General features: G+C 37.7%; 1 pseudogene; it reads right to left on the bottom strand.

Moving 5' to 3' along the window:
* Window positions 1-17,837: 17,837 nt before the first annotated feature.
* On the bottom strand, window positions 17,838-17,936 carry LOC132287378 (small nucleolar RNA R71; annotated as a pseudogene).
* Window positions 17,937-18,506: the final 570 nt, after the last annotated feature.

Genomic DNA, 18,506 nt, shown 5'->3' on the forward strand with positions numbered 1-18,506 from the left:
TCCACAAGGCATATAAGAAGTATTGGACTCTCAAGTCAAGCAATTTTTAAATTTTAAGCAATATAGTCCTCAAAAGATCAAAATCATAGCTAGTTATGGACCAATCATAGAAAATTCCTCAAATACACAAGTTATGCTAATTTTTTTTGAATTGAGAGCAAATATTGCAATTAACACCATTACCCCCCCCCCCCATACTTAAATAGCATAATGTCCTCTATGTGTAAAGAGAACAAAGGTAAAAGTATACTAGTGTAGCTATAGCAAAGAATAGCTAGGACAGAAGTATCCAAAGTAGGTGGTATAGCCCCCCTAAACTTGGGATTAACTATGGTCCTGAAAATTTTGCACTTGGATAAAACTCATCAGATAACAAAAAGGGATAATAACAGTGCACAGTGGACATGCAAGTGTAAATGGGATAGCAATTGAAAATAGAGAGAGGTTTAAGGGTGGTCCTGAAAATTTTGGGCAGTACTCTCTCACACTGAAGTCATTGGGATGCACCTGGTGGAGTCAGTCACAGACAGATATATCAATAAAAGAATATGACATCCAAAAGATCATGGATAAAATAGAAAAATAGAATAAAGTACAGTACATCCAATGAGATATCAAGGCCAATAGACTGGCCGCAAAAATAATACAACAATATCAAAAATATGCAGATATCACAGATATATAAGAGGAGTAAGAAGATATGGAAATCATGAAGAGGAGGTAGGACGAGCAGGGCGTGCTCCGCGGATGTCTCTGGATAGATCACGTAATGCAGCTATGACATCCGTATGGAGTGAAGTAATGTCAACTTGGATAGAGACAGTGTCTGCTCGGATAGAGACTACGGCATCCTCCAAAGCCTGGATGCGCTCTCCAAAGCCGGGTGCCTATGCTGGACCCTCAGGTACCGCTGGAGCTAGAGAATGATGATCCTAAACCTGCTCCTCATCCTGAATGGGCGACGCAGCTGGAGAGTGATACTCCCGGTCCTCTGTAGGCTGCTCTAGTAAGAACAGACCGGGAGAAGTAGTCTATGTCAAAGACCGACTCGTGCGCCACTCGAAGGTGTGAGTATCTCGGCAATGGCCGGTCTAAATGCTGGGATGGCTGAGCTGGTGGTGGTGATGGAGATGGTATGTGCTCAGCCTCAGCGTCAGCCTGTGGAGAGGATGCCTTGGCTGAAGATTGTAGTCGACTGTCAGATAGAGACTGAGGTGGAGTGGGCTCTGCTGGCTCCTCTTGAATATGAGAGGGCTCTGGCTCAGACTCATGAATGGGGTCCTGGGTACGAGATGGACCTGCCTTGTCGTCCAATCTCCATCTGGCCCTGTGGTGATAGTGTCTACGAGCAACAGTCTTTACCCTAGCCATGGCCTGCAAAATAAAAGGAAAACTTGCAAAAAGGAAGTCAGTGCTAGTATAAAGAATTAAAGCACAATTGATAGAATCATGTATGTCAAATACGATAGACAAAACAGATAAGGAACATGAATCTATGTAAGTGACAAGGAATGAGTGACATGATGTGAAGCATGCTAGACAATATAAGTATGGAATGCATCCAATGTGGAAAACATAGGCATTGGGCATGTATGAGATAGTATGAAACATAAGAGATGGTGTGTGAAATGTGTGAAGTATATCTGTGAAGTTCGATCGATCACAAAAATGTGAGATCGATGCAAGTTCGATCGATCGTGAATAAGTGAGATCGATCTGTTACAGATCGATCTGAGAAAAAGTTCGATCGATCGAACTGTGAGGTGAAACTCAAAAAGTCATAGATCTGTGACATGGATGGCATGGGGGCCTCACAAACAAGCTTGTGGGCCCCTCTACACAACAAATCAACAAATATGGTCACTTTCCATGGCCCGTGACCCCCAAAATCGAAATTAAAATCAAGAAATATAAAACCTATATATACATATATATACACATATATACATAGCTTCAAGCTTCATCAATGGCAAGATTCATCTTCAAAGCACCTTAGATTTAACATTTAGAGCATGGATTCATGAAATTAAAGCTTGAAATCAAAAGTGGGGGTTTGGATCTTACCTCAAACCTTGATGAGATGAGATGAAGATGAGATTTGAGATCTGAGATGAAGTGGAGAGATTCGAGGTGAGATAGAGTTGCCGGAGGGTTCACCAGAAGTGGAGAAGTAAGTTGCAGCGGCGAGGGACGAAGGAGAGGGCGTTAGAACGATCTGTGGTATCGATCTAACAAACCTAGATTTGATTTTTAAAAACATTTCGTTACCAGTTCGATCGATCGAACTGAAATCTTATATCAATCGAACTATTATCGATCTCTCCTCACTAAAAGACAAATTGTTTTTGAAGCTTTTGAAATTTTATTTTATTTTATTTATTATTATTAATTTTTTGAATAAACAAAAATAAAAATAAAACAAAACAAAATATATATAATTTATTATTTTAAATTTAAAATTTAAAACAAAAAAATCAAACTTAAAACACCAAATCAAAGAACAGAAATCGATCTCTCCAAGATCGATGGAAGAATGACTCCGATCGATCAAACATGCAAAAATCTGCAGACATGTTTGATCGATGTGACAGAGAGCCTTTTAATGCAGGTTAGATGCAAGTTCAAAAATTTTCTAAGTGTTGAGATTGCAGATCGATCCAAGATGAAGTTGGATCGATTGAAGAGCTAAAGATCGATCTAGGAATAAGTTCGAACGATGGGACAGAGAGCTGAAATATGCAGGTTTTCTTCGAACGATTGGATAAAGAGGTGATTGGATGCAGGTGGATGTAGGTATGGAGTTCGATCGATCGAACCTCCTTAAAGATCGATCGAACTTATGCAAAATGCTCATTTTCAACATGAAAGTGCATGCAATCCTAATTAGAGTTCCTAGCAATGTATATGAACCTAAAGCAAATATCTAGACTTCGCAAGAAATGAAATTTAAAATAGAAATGAGGGAGGAATAGGGTTGTGACACCCTATGAAATGTACTAGTCTTTGATGTCTCTAGCAAGACGTTGGGCTCTTTTAGCCTGGTTCAAACATCTTGTAGTGCATCCCCTCCTTGATGGGGTGATAAATGCTTTGAACTCCACCCAACAAATGGTTCCCTAGAGAAGTTGTTGGATTAGGCTTAAAAGAAATTTTTGGTTCTTGGTCACAATGATCTTTGGGCTTCCATGCCCTTTCAAAATAAGATTTTGAAACAACTTTCTTGGAATTCAGGGTTGAAGATGGACTTTTTGAAATTTTGGTTTCACACAAAGACTCTATTCCTTCACATTCAAGGTTATGATAGGACATTTCTAACAGGCGACACATGCGCATTGCAATACAGCAACCTAACTTGACATTTGGGGCCAGTAAGAACCCTACCGTTAGAGCCGTTGATAAAGGGCGATATCAGTTGTGGAGCAATGCTGCTGATGAACTCAGTGTAATACTTCGTTGGCTTCTGTATCCCCTAGACAGCGACTGAGGATGCCCGAGGGGGATCCATGATAGAGGAGACCTTGGATAAGATGAAAACTTTTGAGTTGAACGAGGGGCAATGAGCCTGTGAAGGTTTACATTTGATCGATGATTGGACAGCGCCAATCAGTGAGTTCCTCAAGGGGGAGGAGGCTGGTGATGGCAGGCTGTGTTTTCTTGTGTACGGTGATCTGTTGGGTGTCGCCAGAGATGTCAAGTTTGGATACGAGTGTGGCGAGGGCATCAAGGTATCGATTGGCAGATCGAGGGACATGAGCCAGGCAGACAGTGGTGAACCGAGGGAGGAGTTTTTGGATGATAGTGTAGTAAGATTCCAATGAGGGCTTGTGGATTGCAAACTCGTCCGAAGTCTGCTTGACAATCAACTTGGAATTACCATCAATACATATCCAGAAGATCTGTCTATTGAGTGCTGTTAAAAGTCCAAGGATGAGGGCCTCATACTCTACTTCGTTGTTGGTGCATTTGAAGTCGAGTTTGACAGCAGCAGTGGATGTTAGCGTTGGATATGAGAGCACAATACCGGCACCCTTACCTTTTACTGTGGAAGAACCATCAAACGACAAGGGCCATTCCTGGGGCTGTTCGATTAAGGAAACCAGTAGTTCATCGAGGGGCAATTGCTCAGCCACAGGCTCGTGAGCTTCATTTGGGAATTGAGCGAGTAGATCTGCAAAAGCTTAACTTTTGATGGCCTCAGGCTTCTGGCATGTGATGTCGAATTCAGCGAGAGAGAGAAGCCATCATGCAGCCTTGCCTGTAAGAATAGGTTTGGAGAGGAGATGCCTATACGAATCTTAGTTGGTGAGTAAGATGATGCAATGGGTAAGAACGTAGTACCGGAATTTATGTACTACGAAGACTAAGGCAAGACAATGTTTTTCGATAATGGAGTATTGTTCTTCAGCATCGCGGATCAGGCAACTAGTATAGTAGACCAGTCACTCTTGACCATCAACCTCTTATGCTAAAAGTGCTCCTATGGATCGAGGAGTGGCGGTAATGTACAAGAAGATGGGTTGGTTCTTCTATGGGGCATGCATGATCTGTGGGGATAGTAACACCTGTTTGATCCGCTCGAAGGCTGCCTGGTGGGTGTCTATCTAAGAGAACTTTGTTTTTCCTTTGACGAGGGTGCTAAAGCCATGAATTGCCTCGGCGAGGGCTAGCAAGAACCGGCGAAGGTAAGAAACCTTGCCCGAGAAGCTTTTTAACTGTTTTGCAGTTGCTGGAGAAGGCATATCAAGGATTGCCTTAAACTTGGCAGGATCCACCTCAATACCCTGTCAATTAACTATAAAGCCCAAGAATTTGCCATGGTTGATACCGAATGCACATTTGAGGGGATTCATCTTGAGATTGTATTGTCGACAGTGCTCGAACACTTGGCGCAGGTCATGGAGGTGGTTGGCTGCCTACTTGGACTTAATAAGTAGATCGTCCACATAGTCTTCAAGGTTGTGATTGAGTAGATCATGGAAGATGGTAGTCATTACACGCTGATAAGTGGTGCCTGTATTTTTTAAGCCGAAAAGCATAACGGTATAATGGAAGTTGCCAAGGGGTGTTCGAAAGGCTGTCTTTTCTGTGTCATCCTCAGCCATACGAATTTGATTGTAACCACTAAAGACATCCATGAAAAAGAACATTTCGTAACCTGCAGTGTCATCGACCAGAGTGTCAATGATGGCAAGGGGAAGTCGTCCTTGGGGCATGCCTTGTTGAGATCTCTAAAATCAACACACACCCTTATTTGGCCATTCTTCTTCTGAACTGGGACAATGTTAGCCAGCCAAGTGGGGTGGATGATGGGTTTAATGAAACCAGCCTCTAGCAATTTTTGGACTACATCCTTGATTTGCAGTTCAATCTCCAGCCAAAATTTTCGTGAGCCTTGCTTAACAGATCGAGCGTTGGGTATGATGTTAAGGTGGTATGAAACCAACGAAGGGTGGAGGCTTGGCGTTTCACTATATATCCATACGAAGATATCGCAAAACTCCTGCAAGAAGGAGACAAGTTGAGAACAATCTTGAGAGTTGAGTGCACTAGAGAGAAAAGTGGTGCGGGGCTGCTCGTTGGGATGAGCAAGATTAACTTCAATGAGGTACGACAGCGGCGTTTTCTCAAGGATCCGAGGTTAGTACTCTAGGGGCCAGCGGAGTGAACCTCTGCTAACCCCAAGCACCGTCATAAACAGTAGATGACACGGCCGTTGGGGAGACGGACACACTTGCATTCGCATGGGGCGTCACTGTTCTAAACTGGAGATGGTAGGTGGAAGACACCTTTCTGGGCATCAGCCTAAGTAGGTAGAGGGGTGCTAATGATGGTGGCTTCGCAACCTAGTGCATAATCATCAAGTTCATTGAAGAATTGGGTGTCAATGTAGTGAGCTTCGAAAGTGGTGAAGGGACGATCTGAGCAAAGGACGGTGACAACTTTGTTGTTCCAAATGCCTTTGAAGCATTGATGGTAAATGGAAGGAACAATGCCAAAACGGTGCATCTATGCGCGCCCAAGTAGGATGCGTCACTATCGATGATATGAAACTTTGTGGAAGCTTGGAATTTGTTGATAGCCAGATCAATGTTAACATAGCCCATCGTATGGCGGGGATCATTCCAAATCCTGCAACCTCGATTGGCTTTTTAACCAAATGGTCCTCAGAGATACTTACCTTACGAGAAGTTGAAAGAGGTATGACATTGATAGAAGAACCATTATCAACGAATGCACGCTTGAACTCTACCCCGTTGATCAAAACTAATATGTACAAGGGTCGATTTTGGGCACCTTGGCTTTGTTTGTCAGCATCTGTAAAGGAGGGGACCTTTTTTATGCCAGAGGGGATGGTCTTGGTAGTGGCAACCAGAGAACAAGGATCGACCTCGGAAGAATAGGGCTCTGTACCGGGCTTGGATTTGTCTCTTTGAGCTCATCATAACAAGTAATAACAGTTGTACGATGGTTGGGATATGGGAATCTGCGAACATCTTTGGGAAGGCTAACCTCAAGATTGCCCATTGCTATACGGCATTGGAAAAAACGGCATAGGCCCTAGAAATTGATGGTGGAATGAGTGATACTCTAATGGTAGGCACAGAAGTCAGCGCTAACTCTATATGCTGGGGTGGGCTCGTGACGTGGGGTAGGTAAAACAACAACGCCATCCTTAACCCACTAGGTCAGCGTGTTCTTGACTTCTTCAATGCGAATAGGGAAAGGTGGTGGCTCTTTGCCTGTGGGCTTGGGTTGGGGCTTGTCAAATCACTTTCGTGGGTGATCTTTGATAGTTGCTGCAGGTACAGGCCTACGGTTAGAAACCTTTAGAGCATCAAACTTAAGGGAATCGTACTTGGGAGGCTCATACTTGGCAACTGTTGGCTTAAAATCCTTAAGATTTCTGGCTATAATCTTGAGCTCGCCAAAGCTTGCAATCCTTAAGTTGATAAGATGGAGCTTATAAACTTGTAGCATACCTTGGATGCAAATGTCGACTAAATCCATTTCATTGCTGCTTTCGAAGCATTCACCCGTATGATCACTAAATCGGCTAATGAAGGCAAGGATATCCTCGTTGTCCTCCTGAGCCTCCTTTGTTAGAGAGAAAGTGGTAACATGTTCTTCAGCCTGGAAGAACTTGGTGAGTAAACGATCTTTCAACTGTTCCCAAGTGCTGATGGAGTCTGGCTCGAGGTTGAAGAACCAACGGTATGCACGATCAGTTAAGGACTTAGAGAATTCTCTTAAACGGACCACATGATTGTCACTAAAATATCCCAAAGCTTCAACAAAACGCATGATATGCTCCCTGGGATCACCAGTTTTGCCATTGAATTGTGGGAATTTGGGGACCAAGTATCCCTATAGGTATGGGGTCTGCGCGATGGTACGAGGGTAAGGAGGCTCGCTGCTAAAGTCCAAGGCGCGAGAGGTTGGGGTGCCTTTCTTGAAGAGGTTGCATACTTTAGAGCGCGTGAACACCTCTTTTGGAGCAGAGTAAAAGTAAAAGGGGGGAGGGTGATGTGCTTTAGGGTTAACTTGGGCATAAGTAGGTGGAGAGTAAAACATGGGTTCTTTGCCTCGAGATAGAAAAGTGGAAGGAGCCCCAGGGGTTACCTGCAGTGCTGGGTTGTAGGGTTCCAGAGTGGGCTGTGAAAGTAGGTCTGCATGATGGTCTGCTGCTCACTCTGTAGGGGCAAGTTCATACCAGTTGGAGTGACGGTGGTAATCATCATTTGATTGGCTGGGGCAAGCTCCGCCTGAGCTGTAACTAGTGCTGTTGAAACCCTCTTGTCAAGAACATGGAGGGCTTCTTTGAACTTCTCCATTCGGGTCATCAGTTGGTGGTTGATACTCTGCATCACTTCCAAAATAGCATATGTGCTGGATCTGTGTCTTGATCTTGAAGAATAGACCTGGTGCTGGTAAACCTAGCACTGGTAGCTCTGGCGCTGGTGGCTCCGTCGGCAGACACCTCTACCTGTGTTGGAGGAGGAAAGACCTCATCTAAATTCGTCTTCTTGCTAGGATATTTGACGAGCCCCTTTCTATGTGTTTAAAAAATGGAATTTTTAATACAAGAGGTCGCTTCGCAAGGTCAAAATATGATTGTGGTTTAGGAAGCCTTTCTAATCAAATTTACATTTATAAAACCACTACTACAACTAATGAAGTATAGCGACTAGGGATCGTCCACAGGGATTATACATGTTGGAATTTAACTTCGACTCTAGCATATCAAAGGATTGCAAAGGAGGGTTAGGTTGGTTGATTACTCTAGAAAACAATTAAATTAAAATACAATTAAAGTAAACTAGTGAGAGATAGGGATTTAAGAGATATGAAGAGAGGTTTTAGGGTGTTGGAATCACCACTAAGCTCATGTAATTAACCACTAGCTTTCCATTAATGGGGAATACATTATTGCAATCTAGATGTGGCCACAAACATAAACACAATTTGCATGTAAAAGTGTGAGCTATCTAATACAAGAGTGAATTGACCTAACCAACAAGTAAACTAAGTGTCGAACAACCCACCAAGACAAAGGCATAATCCATCAATTAATTAACAAATGTATCTAATGAGAGCACACATTAATCTAAAGAATCATGGAATTTGCAATAATAAGCCATGGAATATCAAATCAAGTAAAGATTGTCTACCTACCTACAAGCATGAATTAAATTGTAGAATAACTCATCAAACATAAGTATAATCCATCAAATTAATTGACAAATCCATTCAATGAAAACCATGCTTAGCCATCACTAAATCCTTAATTAATCACACATAGACATGCAACCAACATAGAAAATCTAGTATAGAGATCAATTCCTAAATAATCACACATAAGACAACATATAATTAAAATAGAGAATCATAAGGAAGAATTAAATCAACAATCACAAGGCTAACCACTAATCACAACAATATATAAATCCCCAAAAATATAAATACAAGGGTTTAGATTACACAAGACTTAGGGCTCATCCAAGCCCTAAGTGTAGATCTAGCCAATCATGGAGGAGGTGGATGTGGTCATGAAACCCTCAAGGGCAAGCTCCAAACATGGCTCTATCTTCTTCTTCCTCTTCTTCTTCTTCTTCTTCTTTGAAGCTCTAGAGATAGAGAGTATGTGGATCTAGAGATGTGCTTTTGAGATGTGTCTCCACTTCCCTTTTTTCTTCTAACCCTAATCTCTAACTTTCTAGAGAGAGAAACTAATGAAAATATAGAAATTACAATGTAAAAATATGAATCTCCTAACAAAAATGGTTCAATCCCTCTTATATACAAGGCTTTTAGAGCCCAAAAATGTGAAAACTAGGCCCTAAGATCTCCCCTTTCAAGCACAGACCGAGTTGGTTCGAAATGAGCTTTAGATTTGCTTTTTTTAAACTTTTGCGAACAATTCAATCGATCCAACCAACAGCGTGATCAATCAGAGATATGGTATGATCGATCAGGGTTCGATCGATCCAACTTGGCAGTTTTTCAGCATCAGCCTCCTTTTACTCCAGATCAGCCTTCTTTTGCTCTAGATTCTCACTAAGACTTAGTTTGACTCCAAAAGGGCCGTAAGAAACCATTTTTAGCCCGTTTTAACATTATTGACCTGAAATAGACAAAAACATGAAATTAGACTAAAACGGAAAAATAAGATAGAATAATGGACTAAAATACCCTCGCTTAGGTGCTAAAATGGTCACATTTGAGCACTCATCACACCCCCAAACTTAAATATTGTTAGTCCCTAGCAATGAACTACAAGGAAAAGAAAGAAATAAACAACTAAGTAACTATGAACTAAAAAGCAATAAAAGGATAGCGCTACTTTCATAGGGAACACGATTACATTTAGTGCATGTAACAAGCCTTTTAAACCCCAAGGTTTCCCCTAGTGAACGAGTGAAGTCTCGTGTGGTTTCCAGAAATGATACCCACAAACATTAAGCTCTTTCTCTCTAAAGAGGCACCAATATTCATTATAAGCATTAGGAGAAGACTACCTTAAGTATGCAATTTTTCAACCATTTCCAAGCAATCACCCAAAATTTCAACACCAAGCAAGCAAGTATGGTCCTCCACACATCAAGATCATGAAAATTAAAACAACTCTAGAATCCTTTTTAAGTGAACCGGCATCAAATATGTTGCTATCTAAGCCAATTAAAGAAATGATCACATCTTTACCCTCAAACAAGCACATAAATCTAGTACCGATCATCAAGATAAAGAATGGACCTTTTATTAAAGCTTTATTCAACTAGGTGCGCTTATTTTTTTTACTCAATTTTTTTTTTTTTCTAATCCTAAGGATCAAAGATGGAAGTATAGTGCAATGTGTTGATCTATTAAGCTTTTTAGTGATCCATGAGGTCGAGCGTTAGATCAATGACTCCCAAACCGGACGACTTTAGGGCATTAGGTGTTTAAACACCCCTAAGGACTTACAAGCTCAAATCAACTAGGCTACAAATCAAAACAACCTCCATCTAATCATTTCCCACTTCTCACCTTTTGGGAGAAGTCCTCACTTTTTTTTTTTTTTTTTTGCTTTTACAACTTTTTTTTTTTTTTTTTTGTCAAGTTATTAACCTAGAGTTTGGGCCCTCCACCTTTCGACGCGAGAAATTCAGTGCTTGATAAGGCTAGAATCCCGGCTACTTAGTGAAAAGGGTTTGTTATCCACCTTTTATCAAGAATGAAAGCTTTCAATGCACTACTAGCTTAATTGGGATATAACCAAATTAATAATCAACAAAGCATGTACTCCATAAATGAATGCTAGTGTGCACCTGTGCTAGTGTAGAATCCTAGAGTGAATCTCAAAACAATCACAAAATCAAGATGATGTGGACCATAAGTGCAAACAAGATATCAATCTTTCAAAAAATTTACTCCTAAATGGCATCCACAAGGCATACAAGGAGTATTGGACTCTCAAGTCAAGCAATTTTTAAATTCTAAGCAATATAGTCCTCAAAAGATCAAAATCATAGCTAACATGGATCTCCAATCTTAATCATGCATTTAAAACTCAACTTTAAGTAGAATGCAACAAAGACACCTTACCCCTAAATTTAAACCACACATTGTCCTTAATATGCAATGAGAACAATGGAAAAAATGGAAAGAGTATACCGTGGTGGCGAAAGCATGAAGTCCAGTAATGGTCCAATATGAAAAGGGTCTCCCCCAAACTTGGAATCAACAACCTATTTGAATGACCACACTAACAAACTCACATCAAATATCAAATAGGATAAGATAAGTAAATCAAGTATTCTAAGGCAATATAGCACAAGATGAAAGAGAGATATGAGATTAAGCTCAATAAAAAATATGAAAGTAGCATGACTACACATAAGGGCACAATGGTTTCATTTAATGAAAGCAAGTATATACAAAATGCAAGAAAATCAAAGAATAAAATACATGAAAAAATACAAAAAGAAAAATAAAAAAAGGTAAAATGCAATAAAAGAATATATACAATGCAAGAAATGAAAAACAAAAAGTAAGAAATGATGCAAGAACAAAATAATTAAAAATAAAAACTCTTCTTTTTTTCTTTTTTAAGACATAACAAGTATGTACACACACAAAAAAATAAAAAGGCAAATAAATAAAAGTGTAAGGAAATAAAGAATGAATTTTTTTTTTTTTTTTTTTTTTTTTTTACAAGAGAAAAGTAACTAAATAAAATAAAATAAAATGGCAAAAGTAAAATAAAATGAAAAATAAAATAAATTAAAAATAGAAAGGCGAAAAATCAAAAAGTCAAAAGGGCAAAGCTGTGATCGATCCTGACTTGGATCGATCATACCATGATCGATCTCTATGCTCACACGATAGGACAGAGGTATGAAATTTGCAGAGCTTTGAAAATTTTTCTAAGTATGTGATGAGCGCTAAAAAGTGTGTATTTAAACCCCTTAAGCTTAGGTATTCTAGAACCTTTATCTATCTTATTTTACCATCTTGAATTGATTTTGTGTTATTTCCATTTTTACGTACTTATCACCAAAATAAGCTAAATCAGCCAAATAAGAGCATAATTGAAGCAATTCTGGGATGAATCAAAGAAAAGAGCAAAGTAGAGCAAAAGGAAGCAAAGTGCGGAATTTCAGCAACTTCGATCGATCTCAAGAAAAGTTCAATCGATCCAACTTTCATCGATCTCAGTACTTCAAGATAGATCTGAGCCATGTTTGTCCCTATTCAAAGATCTCAAAAGTTTGATAAATCTCAGCCATGTTCGATCGATCCAACTTCCTTCTCTGATCGATCGAACATTCTTGTCCTTATCTAAATGATTGATCTTATCCAGTTGTACCACCCTACCAACCGCTTTTGTCCTTTTCCCAAAAATATCTTCAAAATATCTCAGATTTGTTTCTATCCAAAAGGCGTCGCCATTGAGGATCGATCCAACTTCAGTTCGATAAATCTCAGCCATGTTCGATCGATCCAAGTCCAAAGTTCGATCGATCAAACTTCCTCCAGTGCGAAAAAGTAAAATTTCCAGCTCACAAAAACTTGTCCCTTATCCAATCATTGGAGAATATTTGTTGCACGACCCCAGCTCATTTTGGGTGTCATTTGACCTACCTATATAAGGATAAGGATTACTTTTTGTAGAGGGAGACAATATCATATTATATGACATTATATTATTTTTATACCTTGTAGAACTCTTAGGGAGTAAGCAAAGAAGAGGAGGAGGAGGCTAAAGACACCATTGGAGACTCTTCATCAACCAAGGAACAGATTTCTTCCATGGCTTGCCCTTGAGGGTTGGAGGACATCATCCATGAGTGGATAGACATCCTCTTGGGGCTAGAGTTTGCCCTAAGTATGTTTTCTACTTCTTGATTTATGTATTTTTTAGTGGATTTGTATTATGATTCATGTCTTGACACTTTTATATATATAGATCTTGTTTATTCAATGATTTATGTGGTTTAATGCTTCTAATTGATCATTTCATTCTATCCATATGTCTATGTATACTAGAATAGATGTTCATATGTTTGTCTCTATTTCTTGTGTTATTGATGCATGTCTATGTGTATTGATGCTATAGATCTAGAGATTGTCAAGACATAGTGCTTAATGTCATGTTCTTGTGGTTTATTTGATGGTTCATACTCATTACTTGATGGATTGTGCCTCTCCCTTAGTTTAATTAGTTTAATTTCATGTCATTAGCTTAGTTGTAGTGTAGTTGTTAAATGGGAGGACAATCCATGCTTCTTGTTGATGTTCCATACTTATGAAAAGCAAGTAACATATATCTCTAACCTTGTGATATGTTTGGATTATGAGCTTAAAGAAATGAGTAATGGCTTAATTTAATATGTTGTGCTATCCACCATATTGTTTAGACAATATATGCTTAATTTGTCATCCATGCTTAATTAAACAACCACACACACACTCTATATTGCAATACATGTTCTTCTCCTCATTAACCATTCATTAAAGGTGTAGAAAAGCTATGCTTAGTGGTGATCTCTAAACCCCAAGATCTCTCTCTCTCTCTTTTATTCTCTCTATTGCATTATTACTTACTTTAGTTTAACTTGCATCTAGTTTAATTCAACCAACCAACCACTATTTTGATCACTCGACCTACTAACCCTAATTTTGATTCCCCAACCTAGTATGACACTCAATCCCTTGGGATGATCCCTACTCACCCTAGCTATATTTTTAGTAAAAGGTAGTAGTAGAAATTATAAATGTAAAACTTGGCCACATTTGTACATAAACTTTGGGTTTGAATTGACAACACACCAAGTTTTTGGTGCCGTTGCCTGGGATTGATTGATTGGCAACGTCGTATTTGTGGAATCAGTTAGGAATTAGTACTATTTTGATCGTGTCTTTACTTTGTTTTCAATTTTTGTTACTTATTGTATTTGTTCTTGATTGACAAGGAGCATTGAGCTAGGAAGCAAGCAAAGGAGCATTCAAGCAAAGGAGCTAAGCAAGCAAGGAAAAAGGCTAAAAATCTAAAAATTTGCTAAGCTAAGCTATAAATTTGGAGTTGAAGTGCTAAAGGACCTTTGTGAGCTTTTCTTTTCTCATCCCTTGGTTAAATCGTCAACCCGCGTGGAGGCTTGTAATTCAATTCTTAGACAAATCGTGAGCCCACATGGAGGCAATTTACTTTTCTTGCATATTTTGTTAAAGCATGGGAGTATGAGAACATTGTATATGAAGGAAGTTTGTTGATTATTGATTTGTTGTGAAGGTGAAGTGTTTGTTGTTATTACTTGTTGTGTTGCATTGTGCATGCATGGTCGTAGATCATTGAGACCCACTCTTGTCCCTTTAAATTTTCATCTTGAATCCATTGTTTGAAACCCTAGGGGGAGAGGTAGTTCTAGTCAATCCATTTCATCAATAGAAGGACACAATGAGGACCATGTAGAGGACTTTTGTGATACCCCCGAATTTCCAAATGCGGGTTGGCCAGGCCCACGCCCGAATACCCGAGGATATCAAAACAAATTGATAATAAACAAACACAGAGTACAAAAGAATAAAGAAGAATAAATAAAATGCTGACAAGAAACTAAAATGATAATCTAATAATAAACCTCATAATATATTTCCATTAATTAATAAACTCTTCTAATACAACTGATCCTCCAAAATACAACTCGGGAATCCATACTGTGTGGACCCCTAGAAAATCCAAACTAAACAAATGACAGTAATCTAAAACAGGAAACTGAATCATAAAGGAACTCCTATGTAGCATCAGAATAATGAAGTAGACTAATCCCCACTCAGCACAAACAACCTCTATTCGTGACGAACACCTGAAAAATAATGGTGGGTCAGGCCCACAAACAAGTTCTACTCTACTACAGTCCAAGCAGAGATCCGATACACGTATACATCCTAGTCAATCCAACAGTAACTAGTAGTCCGTATATATATATATATATACACACTAAAGGAACCTCACTAGACTATAGGGTTGTCTCAACCTGAATAGTAGGCAACATACAAAACGCACATATAGTGGGCATGAGTACCTAGACCTACCAGGGTACACAACTACACTATATCTAGCTACATATCCCTGGCGATATACGCGCCCTAACCATTAATCCTGAGGCTCAAGCTCATATCATGGCATCATACTTATATATATATAATCTAGTAACCATCATATCCAGTATAAATTAATCCTCCATAAGTCATTCAACTTGTTCAGCTGACCTGACTTGAATATAAGTAGGACTTAACATTTTAGTTAATTCATTCCCTTATATAATAAATTAATCCTCCATAAGTCATTCAACTTGTTCAGCTGACCTGACTTAAATATAAGTAGGACTTAACATTTTAGTTAATCCATTCCCTTATATAAAGTAGGTAGGACTTAACTGATAAGTTAATCCATCCCTAGAATGCCACCGTCCCATACCGGTGCACTAAACCACACAATCCAATAATTGATGTAACAATTAAGGAAATACATCAAACATTCCATAAATAACTATGATAAATATGATATCAAGTTATCACATAATAGGAATGACTTATTATTTCTTTAAACTTCCTATATCATATGTCCTACACAAACTAAATCTTATACATGATGATATTTTATTATACCGTTAAATAAGGATTCTCTATATCCAATTCATCCTACACATTTAATCTCAATTGCTAAAATATTTTAAAAGATTAAATCCATTCGTTTGTTTAAAACATTCAAATAGCAAGCATCATTGTGATTGAGTCTATTTAAATTTATTAAAACCCAAACCTAGTCCCTATTTAATGTTCAGGAATCCTAGGCATGTTTCTACGTTCCATCATTCCACATATATGAAAAATACATAATTTAAACATGTAAAAATTCACATAAGAAATCAAATCAAAATCATGCATTTTATCAATTCATAACACAATAACAGATATGAACCAATTTCATAAAACCTATGTTCTAACATAATTAAACATGCATAATTATTTAATTTTATGTGTTTAATAAATCCTGGAATTTCCTAGGCATGTACAGAAACACGAATCAAAGGGAAAGAGATAGAAGAAGAACTTGCCGTAAACTTTCGGATTGAAAGTTAAACTTCTTCTTCCTTGATCTTCTCTCTACAGGATTTTTCTCCTCATTCCTTCCTTTTCCTCTTTCCATCTCTAACACTATCTCTCTAGTATATATCACGTAAATATTTCTAACCCCCTTTTACAACCTATAGCTATATATTTATAGGCTAAATAAAATAACCCTAACCCTTTTCCCAATCCAAGTCAACTAAAAAAAAAAATGAAAATAAAAATATTAAAAAGGTAAGCAAAATATGTTACGTATATAATTTATATATATGTTTATTAAATAAATAAATTATACACATTCCATTATTTATTAATGGATTATCCGATAATATTTAAGTTACCATAATATTATAAAGTAACTTAAAACATAACACGTATCAAATCTATGTATATTTTTATTATTTAAATAAACATATATATCAGATTAAATATTACTACCCAAATTACCATAAAAGTAATTAATAAATTACTTTCTCTTTTATATATATATTAAAAAGGTAAGTAAAATATGTTACGTATATAATTTATGTATATGTTTATTAAATAAATAAATTATACACATTACATTATTTATTAATGGATTATCCAATAATACTTAAGTTACCATAATATTATAAAGTAACTTAAAATATAACACGTATCAAATCTATGTATATTTTTATTATTTAAATATAAAACATATACATCAGATTAAATATTACTACCCAAGTTACCATAAAAATAATTAATAAATTACTTTCCTTTTTATATATGTATATAATATATATCTATATATATACATACATTATCCATGGGTAATAATCCATACACATCCAACCTCCTATCCAAGTAGTCCATGGGACCCAATTGGTTGGCCCATTACTACTAACCATAACTATAAAAGAAAAAATAAAATAAAATAATAAAAAAATATATATATATTTAATTTACAATTTATCAAAACACCATTTAAGCACATAATCTAATTAAACAATTAACACTTAGACAAATACAAATAATACATAAACACATAATCAAATAATCAAGCAATATCTAATTCAATTAAACACATAAGCAATTAGTCAAATAATTAATTAAATAATTAAAAAATACAATTAAAACAAATAAATAAATACCGAGACTATCCTTTTAAAAATAGGGGTATTACAACTTTGGTCACATAGACCAACAAGGTATCCTCCACCCCAATGTGCATCATGATAACATGCAAGTACCATTAGGCATGCCAAGGCCATATGTTCATCCACCATAACAATAAAGCCAAGTTCCATTAGGAATGCCAAGGCCAATCTATGCTCCACCACTTCCTATCATTCAAGGCAACCAAGGTGCCCATGTTGCACTTCCAATTGCTAATCCTCCCCTTGCTTTAAGAGATCACTATGTGCCTAATGAATATAATGCACCCACATGCATTCATTGCCACCATTTGAAGCACACCACTATGAAATCAAGCCACAAACCATTCAAATGCTTCCTAATTATCATGGACTTCCAAGTAAAGAACCTTACAAGCATTTGGATGAGTTTCTTGAAGTATGTTCCACCGTAAAATATACGAACATGCCGGAAAAAGTCTTAAGGCTTAAACTTTTTCCATTCACCCTTAAAGACAAGGCAAAATATTAGTTTAACAATCTTAGGCCTTTTTTAAAAACTTCTTGGGCGGAAATGCAACAAGAGTTCTTGAATAAGTACTATCCGATTTCTAAGACCAATGCCATGAGAACCTCAATTCGAGAATTTTCACATGGGGATGGAGAAACATTTCATGAGGCATGGGAACGCTTTAATGAATTGCTTAGGAAGTGTCCACATCATGACATGTCCAAATGGCAATTAGTTCAATATTTCTTTGAGAGCTTATCGGACAATTACAAAGGCATGGTTGATGCTTCCGTGGGTGGCTCTTACATTGATAGGCATGAGGATGACGTGTGGCGTCTTTATGAGAGCATGAGTGAAAATTCTTTGCATCGTACTTTATCTTCAAAGAATGGTAGAAATTCTAATGGTAGGAAGAGTATTGGCTTACATCAAGTCGACCATTCCAATGAAATTGCAGCTGAAATGAAATCATTATCTCAAAGGTTTGATCAATTTTTAATGAACCAAAACTCGGTGAATCAAATATCTTCCTTCCCTAACCATTCTCATCATGCATCTAACGAGACATGTATGACTTGTTCAAGTGTTTTACATTCTACTTCCAATTATCCCCATAGACATATGCAAAGTGAGCATCATGAACAAGCAAATGTTATTTTTACTAATCAAGGGAACAATCCTTATGGAAATCATTACAATCCTAGTTGGAGGATTCACCCGAATTTCTCTCAGAAAAACCAATGGGAGGGCTCAAACCCTTCCCAAGGCAGTTTTCAAGGAAAGTACAT

Source organism: Cornus florida, unplaced genomic scaffold (assembly GCF_030987335.1).
Source record: "Cornus florida cultivar Cherokee Brave unplaced genomic scaffold, ASM3098733v1 CherokeeBrave_3.0.0_Hap2_Chr11, whole genome shotgun sequence".
NCBI lineage: Eukaryota > Viridiplantae > Streptophyta > Magnoliopsida > Cornales > Cornaceae > Cornus > Cornus florida.